Raw genomic sequence first — 20,729 nt, forward strand, 5'->3', positions numbered from 1 at the left:
ATAATTCCCTTACATTTTATTGCCTTGTCTACATATAGTTAAAAAAATTATGCTCTTTTTCTCTTCTTAAATGATAGTAAAATTAAACCTACACTCACTCATGAGCTTTTATGTGATCATCATTGAAGAATATATCGGTTTTTAACATGGATGAAATTTGGCTTAGAAATATGATTATTTATACATGTTTGGAAATAGAATATTAGTAGTACATTGATTTCCACTTAAACATGAGGTTGGGATTATAAACATTTTTTCAAATGTGATTTGAATATAAATTTACTGAGTGACACAATACATATGTTAAAACCTTGTAGAGTAAACTGTACATTGTTATTTTAAGACTTTTTTAGAAAGATTAAAAACCTTACTGATAGAGTCAACTATAATTTTCAGTGGAGTTTTAGATAAGCATGGTATTGTCTTCACCAACTTGGACTGCTATAACAAAACACCATAGGCTTGGGGGGCCTCATGAATACACATTTGGTCTTTGCAGTTCTGAGAGTTGACACTCTGATATCAGGGGACCAGCATATTTTTGGCAATGGGTTTCTTCTGGGTTGTACACTGGTGTCTTCTCACTGTATCCTCACCTGGCAAAAAGACAGCAAGCGAGTTCACTGACCTCTTCTTATCCTGGCATTAATCCTATTCACAAGGACTCCATCTTCATGATATACCAAGACCTAATTATTTCCCAAAGGTCCCACCTCCAAATACCATCACATTGGGATTAAGTTTGAACATAAGACTTCTAGGGGGACACACATATCCAAACTAATAGATATATGCTGCTTTTTACCCAGCCAATATTTATTTTCTTCTTTACCTTTATTAATAAATTCTTATTTTTATTCAAGGTAACAAAATATATTGGATCACAAAAGTACTGACCTCCATTTGGAGCAGGTAGCACAACATAATACTGCAAAAGGAGCAATTGAAAGTCCTCAAAAGTTTTAGCTCTCCCAAGATAGAAACAACTTCTTCCCTCTTCCATTTTATCTTTTCCTGAAACTCAAGGACCAGGAATGGATATACCTTTGTTGTAGATTGCTTGGTTAGCATAGGTAAGACCCTGCATATGACAACCACCACACTAAAAAAAAAAAAAAAGAATGAATGCATAATAAGAGTGGCTAGGGTGGTGCAAAACAATTGAAAAGAGCCTGGGTCCCTTATGATGTCACTGTGCAGCTGGCCAAGCTCTGAGATACTCACATCTAATCTTTTTTTTTATGACATGAAAGCCTGTTCTTAGAAGTCACTATGATAGAGTTTCTACTACTCATAGCTATAGTCCCTTACCTCTGTGGTCCTGTTGCTCCCCTGAGGCCCACTGCACTTCCTACAACCCAGTGTGGGATGTGCGGTGTCAGGCTAGTGAGGAGCCTCTGTACCTTTGCTCCAGTTGACTCTGCAGCCTTCTACATAGGTCTTGCCCACACCTTAAGGATGTTAAATATTTCGAATGTCATCTCAGATAAAATGATATTTATTCATAAGGACAGTGTTAATGGCATTTTATATACTCTTAGACTATACTAATATATACTAATATATACTAAATATTTAATACTATTTATTCCTTTTCTTGTAAAAAACTTTCAGAATTTTTCTATTTGAGGTGTTTGTGTGTGTGTGTGTGTGTGTGTGTGTGTGTGTGTGTGTGTGGTACTGGGGATGGAACCCAGAGAAATTCTACCTTTGGGCAACACCCTCAGACTTATTTTTTATTCTTTATTTTGAAACAGGGTCTCACTGAATTGCAAAGGGCTTCACTAAGGAATAGCTGAGGCTGTCCACAAACTGCGATCCTCTTCTCTCAGCCCCCCAAATGTGGAGATTACAAGTGTGCGCCACCACTCCTGGCTTCTATTTGAGTTTTAACAAGATATTCATTAACTTATTTTTTGTGTGTGCCATGTCAATTTTTTTTTGTGTGGGTTTGGGGATGGAACTCAGGGGCATTTGACCTCCAAGCTACACCCCTGTCCTACTTTTTATTCTTTATTTTGAAACCGGGTCTTACTGAGTTGCAGAGGGCCTCACTAAGTAGCTGAGGCTGTCCGCGAACCACGATCCTCCAGGTCTCAGCCTCCCGAATGCTGGGATTACAAGCATGCGCCACCACGCCCGGCTATTTTTAAAAACAAGCATCCTGGGTTCAGTTTTGGATCCATCAACGCTTTTCTGAGCTTTGTGTCTAAGGTGCTTAGGCCTGTTCCCCAGTGACCTGCGTCTTGGTTGGGTATCATCTCTCTGTTTTATCTCTTCATTGCTTTGAGATAGAGAAGAACTTGGATATTTGAATTAGAAAAGCCTTGAGTCATCTGCATTTGATATACTCACCATAAAGCGAGTGTTTCTTTTCTCTTTCCAAATGCTTAGCTTTATAGGGTCTCAGCTTTTGCTATAATAACTTCAAGCCAAGGAACAATCTTTTTTCATTGCAGTTGTCACATCTGGTGAAATAAGCTTATAATTTCAGAAATAAAAATAAAACCAGACACAGTGGTACATGCTCATAATCCCAGTACTTGGGAGGCTGAGACAGGAGAGTCACAGATTTGAAGTCAGTCTTAGAAACTTAGTGAGAACCTCTTTCAAACTAAAAATAAAATTTAAAAAGGGCTGGGTATGTAGCTCAGAAGAAGAGAGAGAGAGAGATCAAATAATGATATTTACAACAAAGAACAAAGGTGATATATGAAACAAAATGTATATTAAAAATATATGCAATCTGGCCATGGTGGACATGCTTATAATCTTAGAACATGTGTGACTAAGACTGGAAGATCAGAGGTTCGAGGACAGTCTCAGCAACTTAGCAAGACCCTGTTTCAAAAAAGAAAGAAAGAAAGAGAAAGAAAGAAGGAAAAAAGAAAGAAAGAGAAAAAGGAAAAAAGAAAGAAAGGGCTGGATGTAGCTGGAAGATAGAATCCTCTTAGGCTCAATCTCAATTGCCTCCCCAATGTGGATATTCAAAGAACCAGACATATTGGAAATTAAAAAAAAATATTTTCAGAACAAAATATAGATGGCTAGGCTCTAGCCAGGTGGTTTGAAAACAGTGGCCACACAGTCTTTGTCATCTCTTCATCAACAGCTGGACTGTATCTCCCCACCTCTCTAGCCAATGGGTCACTAGCCAAGGTGACGCAAGTACACACTTCAAAAACACCTGAGCATATACTCCTGCTGCTGGGAACAATGAAACCACCAGCACAGAAGAGCCTGCCTTTGCCTCCTGGGTGGTGAGAGAGGACGTGGGCGAAGCTTTCAGCCTCTTAGTCATCCCTGGGCCCCGCAGAGCCCAGGCCCTGGCTGACCTGTCAGGTGAATGTTGCTCCATGATCAAGTCCAGGCAAGAGAAACAGGAAAACTCACCTAGCCACAAACTTGTGAGAAATAAGTTGTTCTTGTTTTAAACTACTGAAATTTGAAAGATTTATTAGGCAGCAATATATTCATCGAAACATAGGTAGAGTAGAAGAATTGATGAATGAAGAGAGTCTGAAGAATTCACCCAAAATATTGAAAAGAAAAAGCAGATTAAAACATGGAAAGGCAATTAAAGATTTGGAGAAGATAGATGTGGAGGACTTTTGTTGTTGTGTTTTGGGGGGACCAGGGGTACTGGGGATTGAGTTCAATGTGGGGGGACAGTCTATCTCTGAGCAATACCCCTAGCCCTTTATTTCTTTTTCAAACTTTAAAAAATTTTTGAAATAGGATCTTGCTAAGTTCCTGGGGGCCTTGCTAAATTGCTGTAGCTGGTCTCTAATCCATGGCCCTTCTGTCTCAGCTTTCCAAGTACTGAGATTACAGATATGCACCACAGTGCCAGGCTTAGATGGGGAGATTCTAATGTACCTCTAATAGGAATTCTGGAGGAAGTGTTTAAATGAAATAGTGGGAAAGTTATATTTAAAGAAATAATACTTTGGAAATTTCCAGAACTAAATAAAGTCATAGCTTGAAAAACTAATAAGAAAAATTTTTATAGATTTAATAATATAATTTATGTATATTCTAAACATCACTGTTCTTATAAGCTATTTGCATTTGAATGGAAAATGTGAATTCTTCTCAAGTTAAGCTGAAAGGGGACAGTTTCTTTTTTTTAAAGATCAAGTTTCCTAAAACTTGACAAATGATGGCAGTGGTGGTAGAGAAGGTCTCCTGTAACAAGTGTTAGCATGTTAAACATGTTTTGTCTCTGTCAATTTTCCTTTTCTTTTAGGAATCAGCCCTCCTACAAACCATCAAGTTTTGATGGTTTTAAAACTATCACAAATTCTCAATACTAGAGTGGTCTCTGCCACTCTAGTATTGCAGGGGAGGACATCAGGAACTAAGATTTTCCACTTTTTTCTCTTCCAGGAATTTTAAACTGCAGATGAATTCATTGTAAAAATGCCATACATTCTGTGCTGAATGTGGTGGCACATGCCTGTACTCCCGGTACTTATGAGGAGGCTGAGACAGGAGGCTCTCAGGTTTGAGATAAGCCTGTGCGATTTAGCAAGACTCTCGCCCCTAAGCAACTTAGTGAGACCCTGTTTCAAATAAATAAAGGAAGAAAGGAAGGAAGGGAGGAAGGAAGGAAGGAAGGGAGGGAGGAAGGAAGGAAGGAAGGGAGGGAGGGAGGGAGGGAGGGAAAAGTGAACCAGGTATGGTGGGGCACGCCTGTAATCCCAGTACTTGGGAGGCTGAAACAGGAAGATCACAGGTTCACAGCCTCAGCTACTTAATGAGACACTGTTTCAAACTGAGGAATTAAAAAATAGGGCTGGGAGTGTGGCTTGGAGGTAGAATGTCCCTGAGTTCAGTCCCTAGTTTTGCAGAAAAAAATAAATAAATAAAAGAAAGAAGAAAAGGGGTGGCAGTATAACTTAAAGGAAGAATGTCTGTTTCCCCTCCTCCTCCTCCTCCTCCTCCTCCTCCTCCTCCTCCTCCTCCTCCTCCTCCTCCTCCTCCTTTGGTACTGGGGATTGAACTCAGGGGCATTCTACCTCTTAGCTACATCCCCAGCTCTTTTTATTTTTCATTTTAAAACAGGGTCCTGCTAAGTTGCTGAAGGTATCACTAAATTGTTGAAGCTAGCCCTGAACTTGTGATCCTTCTATCTCAGTCCCCCAAGTACTGTGATTATAGGCATGTGCCACCATACCAAACAGTATTTCTTTTATTTTTTTTAAATTCTTCGGAGAAAGAAATGGCCCACTTGGGAACTCAGTCCACTAGTGTGTGTGTGTGTGTGTGTGTGTGTGTGTGTGTGTGCGCGTGTGCTACTGGAGATTGAACCCAGAGGCATGCTACCTTAGAGCTTACACCCCTACCCTGATTTTATTTTTTATTTGGAAACAGTTTATTGCTAGGTTAATGTGAGTCTCACTATTTGCTGAGGCTGTCCTTGAACCTTTGATCCTCCTGTCTCAGCCTCCCAAGTACAGGGATTATAGGTGTGCACCAACACGCCCAGCTCTCAGTCCATTATTTTGATCTTGTCTTTCAAGTGTACGTTTGTTCTTTACTAGGGTCCATTTTTCAAAATAAAGAGTGGCTTTTCATCATGCTGTACATTAGGTCTTCAGAATATATTCATCTTTTATCTGAAAGTTTGCATCCTTTGACCAAAACTCCCCATTCCCCTTCAGAATGCCCATTCTACTCCCTGGTTCTGAGTTAAAAGCTTTATGAACAGCATTAAAGAATGACAGGTTAGAACCTGACAGTAAGGAAGAAAAACAAAAAATTTAAAAAGGAATCACACTAATCAAAACATATGTCAGCCAGGCGTGGTGGCGCACGCTTGTAATCCCCGCACTTGGGAGGCTGAGACAGGAGGATCGCGCAGGTTCGAAGCCAGCCTCAGCTACTTAGTGAGGCTCTCAGCAACTTAGTGAGACCCTGTTTCCAAAAATAGGTCTGGGAGTATAGCCCGAAGGTAGAGAGCCTCTGGGTTCCACCCCCAGTACCACACACACACAAAAAAAGAAAACATATGTCAATGGGGTGCTAATGTAGGATTTTATGTATAGATGTATGCTTCAGCAGACTCTGAGGGCATCAATATAAACTGAGTATTACAGTGATAATTGTGTAAATCTTTAAGTTTTTTTAGTTGAGCATATCATAATTGTATGGGTCATTGAGGCATTTTAAAAATATTTTTTTAGTCTCTGATAAGTCAAGAAAGTAATAAATGTGTCTATACATTTGTAAAAAGATATCTATCAAAATAAAACTTTTATTGTTTAGAGAAATACTTAGGTGTAAATTTTTATAAGGACCTGGGATTTTATTCTATTAGCCAAATTCTGAAGGTTTAGAGACTCATTATTTTTTGTTTCTTTTATTTTGTCATGCTCATGTGTGCATAAGAAACACGAGTCCCATTCCAATAAAAATATAATTTTTGCTTTCCCTGATATTCTGTGTAGTCTTTTAAAATTTATCTAAAGAAAACTTCAGAGTAACTTAAGTGTAATGAAGAGTACTAGTCTTATTTTTCAAAATGAAATTTTGTCCTGATAGGTTGTTTTTATTTAATGCATTGACTATTGATTGTTCTGAGTCACAGAAAGATCAGAACCTCATTATTTTTGCTACTAGAAAATTGTAAATAAAGCTTTTCCCCAAATATCCTCTCTTGGACATATATTGAATTATGTTAAAAACAAGTGTGTTGTGTGAGAACTAATTTATTATTTCAGAAATGAAAAGATAAAACAAAGCCTAGGATTCCCTAATTAGTTACCCATCCAGTCTAAGTGGCTTAAAAGTCATTTTGTCTGCCTTTCTGGTAGAGTTGGAATGAATCTCCTGTATAAAACTCTGAAGATTGCCATACAATACCTGTTTGGATTCTTCCAGTACCCTAAATGCAAGGGATATCATTTTACTTTTATCCAACTCAAATGTTAAAATACTATGTTGCTTATATTGAAGCAAACATATCTCTCTGTATCATTGAATGAAATATAATTATTTTTGTGTTTCTATAAGTGAGTCATTAATCTATTTGAAGACAACATTGTATCTGTCTTCATTTGTCTAAAATCAACTTGCACTGCCCCCCAAAATACTAAATTTCATTATTATTCCTTCTGTCTGTCTATCCTTTCTTCCTTTTTCCTAGTTCAGTCCAACTGCCATGTAGTAGAGCTAATGAAAGTAGGGGGTGTATGTGGTGGGGAAGAAATGAGAGCCTGAGTGAGGTGTGGACCCTGGGTTAGCAGAAGATGCAGAATCAAATGATGCCATCAGGTTTCCCTCCATCTCTTGTCCTCCTGTCAACAGCAACATGGCTATTCTGGCTGCAGACTTAAGTTCAGGCAAAAGTCTTGGGTTTGATTCTCAATCCTATCCCTGAATCAGTATTTGTGGCTGGTAATACAATGACTAGTTGAGGGTCATTTGCCAACTCTTTGGTGGACCTTGGCTTTGAGTTAATTTCACCCAGTCACTGCACTAAAGATAAGAGAGGGATAATTGAGTTTTGTTATTAGGAGAAGGAGAACAAGAAATAGATTTGAAATAAGATAAAACAATAGATGTCCACTTAAATAACTTAATATGTTGTGTAATAACTTCTAGGCTTTTCTTTATACATACATATTTATTATAGTGAGATCATTCTATGAAAGCTCTATATCATGACTTGGTTTTGTTTTACTTAAAACCAGTTTTAAAATATTTTCAATATTGATGAATATTCTTTTAAAAATAATTTTGTGGCTATGAAATACTAACTTTATCTGTTTTCTATTTCAAAACATATATTTTTTGCATAGTTTGCTAAATAACACTGAATAATCTTTGCACATAACTCTAGTTGTACTCATTCAGGTATTTTCTCAAGGTAAATTCCTACAGGTAGAATCTTAGGCCAAAGAATATGCCTGTTTGCTGATTCATAGCCATTTGTAGCTACCTTTCTTCATTTGGCATTTGATGGACACTCAACAATATTTGTAACTATATTGTTGGGACCAATGTTTCTTTATTGTGTAAAGCATACCTTCATTTTTCTACTCCTGAGCATTGTGTTAATTTGTGTTTTTTGCAATATTGGTATTTACATCTTTGTGTTCTACCAAGACTGATCTGCATGACCAAATGAATACAACAGAAATTATCACATGCCACTTCAGACATTCAGTTAAAAGGACATTCTGGTTTCTGACTTGGTCTCTCTCTCTCTCTTAGATTTCTCACTCTGTCAGAGGCCAGATGTCATGTTGTGATAGTAGGTCACTGGTTTAACTTCCATCCAACAACTAGCAAGGTCCTGAGCCCGGTGGAATCCTGTGTGAGTAAGCTCGAAGTGGGGTCCTCTCCGACGGAGTCTTCAGATGACTGCAGCTTCGGCTGGCTGGTCACTGAAACCTAATGAGACATTCTGGATTAGCTGCTCCAGGATTCCTGACTCACAGAATTGTGACTTGATCATTGTTTGTTCTCTTAAGCAGCTCAAATTTAGAGATAATTTGCTACATAGCAATAAAGAACCAGTACAACCTGTACCATTATAAAAATTGAATTTATTTTATTTTTTATTTTTCTTTTTTGTGGTAGGGACATTCTACCTCTGAGCTATACCGCCAGCCACTTTATTTTTTATTTTGAAACAGAATTTCACTTTGTTGCTGAGGCTGGCCTTGAACCTGTGATTCTCCTGTCTCAGCTGCCCAAGGGGATTATAGGCATCCGCCACTATACCCAGCTAGAGATAGACTTTTTAATAAAAACTCTTCATACAAAAAACCCCTGGGCCTGCCTGATAGCTTCCCTGATGAGTTCTATTAGTTATGTAACTAAGAAATAATACCAAATTTATGTAAACTCAGGATAGGATTAAAAACAATTCTCAATTCAGTTATGTGGCCAGCATAATACTATCATCTAAACTGTGGAACTAAATAACTATAACATTATTCTAAGAAGAAAATGATAAACCAATATCTTTAATAGATACAGATGCAAGAAATCTTAACAAAATATTAGCATATCAAATTAAGCGATATATTAAAACTAAAATATGTCATGACCAAACTGGATTTAGTATACAACGTACAACTATTTTAACATTCAAAAATCAATATAATTTGGGTCACATTGTAGCAGATTAAAGCATGAAAACCCATAGTCATTGTAAGAAAGGCAGAAACATCATTAGACAAAATATGAACACTCATTCACAAATTCACCAAAACAAAAATTCACAGGAAACTAGGAATAGATGAAAACTTCATCCATCTGATGGAACACACATACAAAAATCCTGTTGCTTACTGTTGAGATAAAACTCCTTCCATCACCACTTCTGTTTTACATTGTACTCCATGAATGTTCTAGCCAACTTAGTGACAGGAAAACAGACTTACTCTTAGAAAACAGAGGAAATATTTTAAAAATATTTATAGGATGGTGTATAGAAAATCCCAAAATATTTTAAAAACACTTCTAAAAATAACTGTACTTAATGTGTTGAGAATCCAAATCCAAGTGTACAGAAATCAATTATTTTTCTCTACATTATCAATGAACAATTGAAAAAAACTTTAAAAATCATTTATAGTAGCATCCAAAACCCATACAATTCTTAAAAATAAATTTAACGAAAGAAGTGCAGAAATGGTACACTGGAAACTATAAAACATTGCTAAGAACAACTAAAGCAGACCCAGATAAAAATAATACACCTTGTTTTTGGTGGGGAAATTCAATATTTTTTAAAATGTAAATTCTTTCCAAATTGATCTGTGTATTCAAGGGAATCTTAATAAAAACAGCCACAAGATTTAAGAAGCTTTTAAGAAGCTGACAAGCCATTTCTAAAACTGATATGGAAAATTTAAAGAACCTATGATAGACAAAATAATGTTAAAAACTGGAAGGCTTACACTACTTAATTTTAAGAGTTGTATAAAAACAGTGATCAAAATAGTATAGTACTGGTAAAAATATAAACAATTAGCTCAATGGCACAAAATAAAAAGCCTTCAATTTATCCATTTGCATATGATAAAATGATTTGGCAGCCAAGTATCAAAGCTATTCTATAGTGAAGTAAAGTTTTTCAACCAATGGCCATATGGGAAATGATAAACATGATTACCCCTACTTATATAATATCATATACAAAAAATATGGGGGCATGTAGACTTAAACATAAAAGTTAAACCTGTAAGCTTTAGAAGAATTCATGATGAAATAGCTTTGCAAGTAATGATGATAAAAAGTTTAAAATTAAAGTTAATAAAAATTCAAAAATAAACCACTTCTGTTCTTCCAAAGACAATGCTATGAAGTGAATAATCAATTCACACTCTGGGAGAAAATATTTGCAATGTATCCAACTGACAAAAAATTGGATCCATAGTATAAAAAGAATTCTCATAATCCAATAAAAAAGACACCCCCATTTAAAATTAGGCAAAAGAAAAACTCATATGAGGCCAATAAGCACATTGAAATCTACTCAGCACCATCAAATGTCAGGAAAGCAGACTGAAGCCACCATGAGCTACCCAACTACTAGAAGGTCTATGAATAAAAAAAACCTGTATCATCAAATGCCATCAAGGATGTGAAACTTAAAATATTCTCATAATGCTAGTGGGAATGAAAATGGTAAGCCACCTTGGGAAATATCTTGACAGTATCTTATAAAACAAAGCATACATTTATCCAACATTGCACGTCCTTCTGTGTATACAAGAGTAATGAAAACATATGAACAGAAAGCCTAATGGGAGAATGTTATAGCAACTCTATAACAAAGCCAAAAAATATCCAGGAGTCAATGTCTAATCAATAGATATATTCAGAACATTGTTAATATTTAGTGACATACTCTACAAGGTGTTACAATATGCTTAGTAGTTATATAAATTTGAACTTTAAAACTGAATGGTATAGCTGAATATGGTGGAGCACACTTGTAATCCTAGCACTTGAAATGCTGAGGTAGGAGGATTACAGTTTCAAAAACAGCCTCAGCAATATAGCGAGATTCTCAGCAACATTGCATGACCTTGTTTCAGAAACAAAAATTAAAAGGACTGGAGTTGTAGATCAGAGGTAGGATGCCTCTGGTTTCAATCCCCTGTAAAACACACACACACACACACACACACACACACACACACACACACACCAAAATACTAAATGATACACTTAAAATATATGCATTTCACTATTTCTTAATTATGCATCAGTAAACTTTAAAATATGCAGGTATTTTAATTATTCTTTATCACAGTCTCCTCTTCAATTCATTAATTAGTACACATTGTCAGAGCAATTCAGCTGCCAATGAGCCAATCCATCTGAATCTTCATGCGGTCAATGTTTGTCCTTTGCTTTCAATGATATGATGAGTTACTTGATTACATTAAAATAAACCTATGATATTTCTGTTGACAATCCTCAGCATATTAACTTGGTAATTCTAATATGATTGATAAACTTAGACACAGAAATGATTTTTAAATTTCATAATTATTTTTCCTTTTTTGTATCTTGTGCTACATTTATGTAGGTTATTGTGATATTTAACTCCTTTAAGCATATAATACAGTTTCTTCTATTTCTTGACAACTTCATTTTGTTATAAAATGTGAAATATAGTCAGGTGTGGTGGTGCATGCCTGTAATCCCTGCGCTTGGGAGGCGGAGACAGGAGGATTGTGCAGGTTCGAAGCCAGCCGTGCTGGTTTAAGAGACCCTGTTTCCAAATAAAAAATATATAAAAAATGGTCTGGGAGTATAACCCGGAGGAAAAGGGTTCCATCCCCAGTACCACCCAAAGCTAAACTAAACTAAACTAAATATACGATATTTATTTATTTTTATACATTTATTGTGCATTATATTCCCACATCAAAATGTAGTTTGTAGTAATAGTGACACCAATGCCCATAGCACTTGGTAAGCGTGCTGTCACCTCCCTCTTCTCTCCTCACTTCTCCAGTGAGATTTGCAGTGGTATCTTCATGTATGTATAAAATATTAGTGGAAGTGTTCCCTTCATTAATTCTCTCTCCCTCCCCCCAGACCACCTCTTTCAATCCACTGGGGTTTCTCCTCCATTATATAAGGCCCCTCATATCCTGATTACCCCTAGCTTCTACATATGAGAGAAAAAATATTACCTTTCACTTTTTGTGACTGGATAATCTCATTTAACGTAATATTCTTCAGGTCCACCCATTTTTCTGTAAATGACATAATTTTATTCTCCTTTGTTGCTGAATAGAATTCCATTGTGTGTATATCCCATAATTTTATAATCTATTCATTTGGTGATGGACATCTGGGTTGGTTCCATAATTTGGCTTTTATGAATTATACTACTATAAACATGTATTGCTCATCATGTTCTGATTTTAGTGCCTTTGGAAAGATACTCAGGAGTAGTATACCTTGATCATATGGTAAAAAATATACAGTATTTAAATAGGAGGATGGACAGAGTAGAAGTAAATGGAAAAGCCTTGTAAATTGGAAGGAGTCTGAAAAGAAATTTTAAAACAGGGGAATTATACAATATGGAGGACGACAAAAGCCATATTATTAAAAAGCATTCCTCTGCATAATTGCTACACATATTTTATTGTTGTAACAGTAAAAAGTTGGTGAGAAGCCTTTAATTTCACCAATATCTGCCAATATCCAGTTCAAGGGCATTTGCATATTATAGACAATTCAGGACTAAATATAGTATACTACTCTAGAATCTTATTATTTGATGATGATGATGTTGTTTATAACTAATGCTAGTTGAGTACTTAAAATGTATATAGTAGACCGCAAATCTTTTCCATGGACTTATCCATATAAATCTTAATGACACCAAGACCACAGTACCATTAATATTTCTATTTTACAGGTAAGGGAAGATATCTTCAAGAGGAAATAACACATATTTAATGTTACTCAGCTAATGATGGCCCAGCCCAAATGTTCCTCTTAACAACAACATGCTATGATCTAAAGATGCCAATTTGCATGTAGTGGAATACTTAGATGTATGTGTGTGTGTGTGTGTGTGTGTGTGTGTGTGTGTGTGTGTGTGTTACTGGGCATGGAACCCTTCTACCTTCGGTCTACACCCCCAGACTTATTTGATATTTTATTTGGAAACAGGGTCTCTTAAGCCAGCGAGGCTGGCTTCCAACCTGCGCGATCCTTCTGTCTCCGCCTCCCAAGTGAGGGGATTACAAGCATGCGCCAACATGCCCGGTGATTTTTTTCTTTTTGCAGGATTCTATTCATAACATGGTGTTAGTTTTCCCATTCCTTTTTTGTAGGGTTGTTTCTGTATGACAGCATCTTCAGAGAATGTGGGCAGTGATCTTACGTGTATGTACTTCAGTGTTAGACTGAATTTACCCAGCATGAAAAGTATTAATACATCTCTTCCCAGAGAGATGGATTATCAGCGAACATAAATGACAATCTTCTCTGGCAATAAAAATAACAAGGCAGACAGGACAAAAGTAATGACAACCTCTAGCATAATCTTGGCAGAAAATAACTAAATCACCTTGAAGGAGATAAATTGTTACAAGATACCATCGCTGTCTAATATGGATTGACAGGGATGACAGGACCCTTCCAGAGGATAGCAGCCAGCAGGCCCGTGTGCTTTCCAGGGACCCACGGCACTGACACCGCCTGCCAGTCCATTCTAAGCAGAACAATCAACTTCTCTCCAGGCAGGCATTCACTCCACCATGATATTTCTGAGGAAATATGGCTTAGTGGGAAGGATGACATCTTCTCCCTTTACATCCTCCTCTCATGTGTGAGAATAGGACTGGAATGGGGCAGAATCTACAGACCTGTCATTGTGATCCAAATCAGACAAACGTCTTTAGCAGGAGAAATGGAAGCATTGTGTAACAGTTATTTGAAACAGAGAACACACCAAGCATTTGGTGTGCAGATTATGATTAACTTCTCTAGAATCCATACCAAACTTTTAGAGAATTTTTATATAGGCTCAGTTTATTACCCATCAAAGTGTATTTTTAATATGTCTAGAAAGCAAAGTAGCTTTGGAATTTAAATGCTACATGATAAAACAAAGTTCTGTGGTGGTGATGGGGACCTTATAGGAGAACATATTTATATTCTTTGGAAGGAAAGAGTTTTATAAGGGTGACATAAAATCTCAAATCTACATCGAAAGGATTTATTTGATTCCATAAACTTATAAAGCACTACTAAAATGTTAAAGACAAAGGATAAAATAGTGAAAGCAGCATTATGTTGGTTACTGTTTTTGCCTTAATAACTCTTGCAAATGATTAAGAAGAAAATAACACTTGGAAAGGCAAAGCATAAATAAATGCTTCAAAGAGAATAAAATTCAAAAGGTTATTGGATATATGAAATAATGTTCAGCCTCACCACAAATCAAAGGACTGCAAACCCCAACAACATGGAGGTCTCATTTCTTACCAAATTTACATTCGAAAGAGAGACAGTGTTCATTGATGTTGAGGTGTCAAGAAACACACTCTCTCCTGTGTCATTTGTGGATTGTCAAATGGTTCATGGGATAAAAGAGAAGAAATTTTCCAGTTTCTCTCAAAATGTAAACCATGTATCCTCTTTGATTCGTCACTTTCTCTTTTTGTAATCTCTCCTACAGTAACATCATTATAATAATACAAATAATTGTACACAGTGCAGTTCAGTAGGATACTTTTAATAGAATTTACTGGCGGCATAATCTGAGGCTTACAGAATTTTAAGAGTAGCTCAAGAACATGCCTTTCACCCAGAACCCTGTACATCTTATGCTTACATTCCCTCACATCTGCCTTATTATTTACATGTGCATCCTCACAAACATTGTTTTCCTTTGTACAAGACATTTATTTACCTTTTAGTGTTTCATTGTATATTTACTAAAAATCTAGGACATTGTTATACAATTTATATCCACTTATCAAAGCTAAGAGGTTAATATGAGACTCCCAGTGACCTAGAAAAACCCTGTTTCAAAATAAAAACTAAACTAAGAAATTTGGGAGGGGTGTATCTCAACCTTTAGTGCCAAAAAAAAAAAAAAGCAAAGTTAATATTGGTACAATTCTATTGCCTAGAGAACTTACTCAACTTACTTCAATTGTGTTAGTAACGTCCTTTATAGCAGAACAGTCTGTAAGTCATATTCACTCTTTTGTTTTTAGTTTCATTAACCTATTTTATTTTTTGTGGTACTAAGGATTTGATTCAGGGACATTCTGCCTCCAGAACTTTACCACTACTACTACTACTACTACTACTACTACTACTACTACTACTATCATTATTATCATTATTTTTATTATTATCAGGGGCTTGCTAAATTGCTGAAGGGCTTGCTAAATTGTGGAGGCTGGTCTCAAGCCTGTGATACTCTTGTCTCAGCCTCCCAAGTATTGAGATTACAGGATTGGGATTATAGGCATACACCAGAATGCCTGGCTAGTTTCATTTAGTCTTCAAGAGCTTCTGTGTCTTTATTTGTATATCATGACTTGAACATTTTTTTTGTGTGTGTGGTACTGGGGTTCCTGGAAACCCTTCTACCTCCAGACTACACACCCAGACCTATTTTTATACTTTTTATTTGGAAACAGATTCTCTTAGGCCAGCGCGGCTGGCTTCGAACCTGTGCGATCCTCCTGTCTTCATCTCCCAAGCGCAGGGATTACAAGCGTGTGCCAACACGCCCGGCATGACTTGAACATTTTTGAAGGGGTCCAGGTCAGTTGTTTGGTTAGACTTCTTCTCCCTCTGGTAATTTTGTCTAGTGCTAATTCCCTGCCAGAGACCCAACTTCTAATTATCACCAACATATGCATTTGGGGATTAAGATGCCAGCATATAAAATTTGAAGGACATATTCATACCTTAGTACCATGCAATGGAATACTACAGAGCTGCTTAAAAATTAAAAATGAACCTATTGTACTGCTGTGCAAGAAGGTCTAATATATATTATATTTGAGAAAAGCAAATTAATGACCAGCTTGTATAATTTACTTTAAATATTATATACAAGTATATATGCATTCAAACAGAAAATTTGAAATTCACAATAGCCAAACCATGGAACCAACAGAGGTATCCATAAAATGGATGAATGAATTACAAAATTATGGGATATACACACAATGGAATTCTACTCAGCAATATAGAAAAATAAAATTTTATAATTTGCAAGAAAATGGAAGGATCTGGAGAACATTATGTTAAATGAGATTAGCCGATCACAGAGAGTGAAGGGTCATATGTTTTCTTTAATATGCAGGGTAGGGAGTAATTGGGATACAAGAGAGACTCCAGATGATGAGGAGAAACCTCAGGGAAGCCAGGGAGGAAGGGTAAAGGTGGAGGAGGACTTAGGCTCATTAATAGCAATACTACCTTAGACTATGTGGATACGAGTGAATATATAACAACGCCAATCTGGTACTCTGTATTGGGAGGGAGGGAAATGTGGGGAGGATACTACGGGTGTGTGCATGTATGTCCTTGTCAACTTGATTTACATTATGGCGTGAGATTATAATGCACCAGTAAAAGCATACACACAAAAAATAAACTCTGGAAGATTACACACCAAACCATATTTTTTAACCTGTCATAGGAGGATAAGAAATAAGATAAAAGTTTTATTCCATTGTAGGTTCCTATAATGTTTGCTTTGCATGGAACATCTATTAATTTTTAGATTAAAATATAAATATGAAAATAATGAATATGAAATAAAATAACCAAAACAGTTTGGATATCAATGGCTTGCAAGAGAATAAAAACAGTTTATGGGATGGTTTGAGAAATTAGGTCTCCTTGTATATCATAAAATTGTTAGCAATAACACTCCCTAGTCAATTAAGTGGCAATAATCGCCTCAATCAGGAAGCCAATTTTCTACAAGTCTCATTTAGTGTCCTCAGCAGTTAAATGTTTCCATCTGTAAGTAGATTTTCATTTAACTGGGCAAAAGTTTGTTAACATATCCCCAAGTTAGGACCAGTAGACACCTCTGGGTGTGATTCACGTCCTCTCCACCCACCCCTGATTTCAACAGAGGTGAGAAGGGTGGCTCTGTGCTAGTTCAGACTCAATTGGCATTGACAGTGACCAGCCCGGGTCGTGCGCAGCAAGGCTCTACATACATCCAGTGGCGTTTCCCTTGAGGGCCATTTGCTATTTTGTACAGAATTTTTAGAGAAGGGCTTTTGATAAGGTGTTATCTGAGTAGACGCTACAATTAAAGTTGCAAAGATTGGTAGGGAACAATCTCCACCTAGAAAAGCCAGTGCAAATGCCCTGCAGTGAGCAGTCTAGGTGTCCAGCAACAGTAGAATGGATTACAAAATTATGGGATATACACAAAATAGAATTCTACTCAGCAATAAAGAAGAAAATTATGTCATTTGTAGGAAAATGGATGGACATGGAGAGCGTTATGTTAACTGAGATCAACTAATCATGTCAAGTGAAGGGTCATATGTTTTCTCTCACATGTGGAAGCTAAGGAGTAATCAGGATACAAGACAGACTTTAGATAATGGAAGATAACCTCAGTGGAGCGATGGATGGGGTCTAGGGGAGGCTGGTGGTGGGGGGAAAGAACCAGTGAAGGAAACGCTTCCTCTGACATTGTGCACAAATGTGAAATCATCAGTGCCAATCTCAATATCATATATGGGGAAGTGGAGAAGTGGGGAGGGTGCTGGGGGGAAGCTCACAGCTGCTGTGTGTATGTCACGATCGCTCTGAACTACATTATGATGTAAGACTACAGTGCACCAATAAAGATATACTTAAAAAAAATAGCTGGGCGTGGTGGTGCACGCTTGTCATCCCCGTGCTTGGGAAGTGGAGACAGGAGGATGGCACAGTTTCAAAGCGCCTGTTTCCAAAAATAAAAAAGTATAAAATAGGTCTGGGAGTGTAGCCCGGAGGTAGAAGGGCTTCCAGGAACCCCAGTACCATCTAAATAAATAAATGAATAAATAAATAAATAAATAAATAAATGTGGCCTGGCTCACTTACTTGAGGGTCAGGAAGGAGACTGTCTGCAGGGTGGTGGCTGAGGGTCAGAAAAGTGAGAGTGAAGATCTGAGAAGAAGGCAAGTGTGGGAGGGAGAACAGGAGGTTGGAGAAGGCAAAGATAAGAAGCATGCATTTCATTTTAAGGAATCTGATGAGTTAGACTATTTGACTTTTATTTTAGAATTATTTCATTGGCTCCTTGTGTGGAGAACACACTGCTGGCAGGCCAGGTGGAAAGAGGAGCACATTGGAGTGGCCCAGATGAGAGATGGGGATGGTTTAGGTTATGGTAATCAGGATGGAGGTGACATGGCCTCTGGGTATAATCTGAAGGGTGAGTTGATAGAATCTGCCTATGGGTCATGGTGTAAGAGAGAAGGAGGGGAGGCTGGGATGATCTCGAGGTTTGTGCTGGAATGTTGAACAAAAAAGAATGGTCACTTACTGAAAAAGAAAAGGTAGCAGGAAGAGAAGGCTTGGAAAAAATTCACACAGTGCCTGGAGTGGTGGTGCATGCTTTTAATCCCTGAGCTTGGGAGGAGGAGACAGGAGGATCACGCAGGTTCGAAGTCAGCCTCACTGGCTTAAGAGATCCTGTTTCCAAATTTAAAAAAAAGTATAAAATAGGTCTGCGAGTGTAGCCCGGAGGTAGAAGGGCTTCCAGGAACCCCAGTACCACAAAAAAAAAAAAAAAAAAGAATTCACACAGTAGGTTTTATCACCTTACATTTGACTCAACTAATTGAGCCTGGCATGGAGGAGAGGGTGGGTCTGAGAGGAACACTCAGGAGCTGATCTTTGTAGACAGCAAAGCCATGAGACAGGGTGTTCACCGAGGATATAATTTTGGGTAGAGTTATGGAGAGGAGAGTTCCAGGATTGATCCAGGGACACTCCTGCACTAAGTCTAGGAGAAGAACTAGGAATGGACATTGCTCTTAGTTTTCAGCAGTATATATATACAGGAGACAAACTTGTAGCTGGGTTCCTTCTTTCCTTCTTACTTTGGGGTCTTTTCCTCTTTTTTTTTTTTTTCCCTTGAACTACTGGATATTGAACCCAGGGGCATTCTACCTCCAAGCTACACCCCCAGCACTATTTTTTTATTCTTTATTTGGAAACAGGGTCTCACTAAGTTGTGGAGGGCCTCACTAAGTAGCCACGGCTGGCCAGGAACCTGCTATAGTCCTGTCTCATCTTCCCAAGTACTGGGATTACAAGCATGTGCCACCAGGCCCGGATCTTTTCCTCTTTTCTACCCTTATCAAAACATTCCTTCAGAACATATCTTGTTGATGTGGTAAATGACATCATCCCAGTATTAATAGCGTCAACTCCATACTGAAGTATTATTAATAAAAAAGAGCTCTTGAGTGCCTATAATGGGAAAGTTTGGAATTATAAGGAGTGCTCTGAGAAGCCAGTGGGAAGCAATGCTTTGAGGTGTCATAATATGTATTGCAGCCGGGTGTGATGATGCATATCTGTAAGCTTAGGATTTGGGAGGCTGAGACAGAAGGATCACAAGTTCACAGCCAGAAATGTACTGAGGCCCTCCACAATTTAGGGAGACCCTGCTTCAAAATAAACAATAAAAATAGGGATGGAGGTATAGATCAGAGGCAGAATGACCCTGGGTTCAATCCCTAGTACCACACATGCACAAAAATATTTTGGGTTGTACATTTTCAGTTGATAACATATGGGTAAGTCAATTTCCCCTTATGTGCTGTTGAATTCAATTCTAAAAGAAACATACTTAGTGTGAAATAATCCTTGCTTCTTCAGCAAAGAAATGAAATTATTCAAATTTGATTATATGATCAAAATACTGAAAGCTTTTTTTTTTTGTTGTTGTTGTTGTTGGTACTGGGGATGAACCTAGGGGCATTCTACCTCCAAGCTATACTCCCAGCTCTATTTTATTGTTTTGTTTTGAAACAGGGGCTCACACTAGGTGGCTGAAAGTCTCACTAAATTACTGAGGCTGGTCTTGAACCTGTGAACCTCCTGTCTCGGTTTCCCAAGTACTAGAATTATAGGTATGTATCATAACTATGCCCAGCTATGAAAGCTATTCTTTAAATAGAGAATGCACATACACATACACATTTACCTGCAACTAATGAACACTAGCAAAGTTCAGAGATATAAGACTTCCTTTCCTATCAAGGAAAATTTCAGATTGAAATAACAAAATCCCTGTGACATACAGTTTTAAATGATCAAATGTAAGTGAGATAGACTCATTTGGCTTTCAAGTTACCTATAACTGTCAGGCATGGTGGCATATACTTGTAATCCCAGTACTTGGTAGGCTGAAAAAGAAAGCTCGCAGGTTTAAAGCCTGCTTCAGTAATTTAGTGAGAATTTCAGCAACCCAATGAGACTTGGTTTCAGGAAAAATTAAAAAAAAAAAAAGAAGCATCTACAGCTTTGTAATTCTTGGGCCACTTTAAAATGTAATAGGAGTATTTGAAAAAGATCTTTAGACTTAGAACCAGGAGGATTGGAGGGAAGATTTTTAGCTCTACTTAAAAATACACATGTATTTTTGCTTTTGTCAGTGGGATACTTCACTTTCAAAAAACTTTTTTCTTTTTTTCTTTCTTTCTTTTTTTTTTTTTTGCAATGCTGGGGATGGAACC

Source organism: Muscardinus avellanarius (genome assembly GCF_963383645.1).
Source record: "Muscardinus avellanarius genome assembly, chromosome: 2".
Classification (NCBI taxonomy): domain Eukaryota; kingdom Metazoa; phylum Chordata; class Mammalia; order Rodentia; family Gliridae; genus Muscardinus; species Muscardinus avellanarius.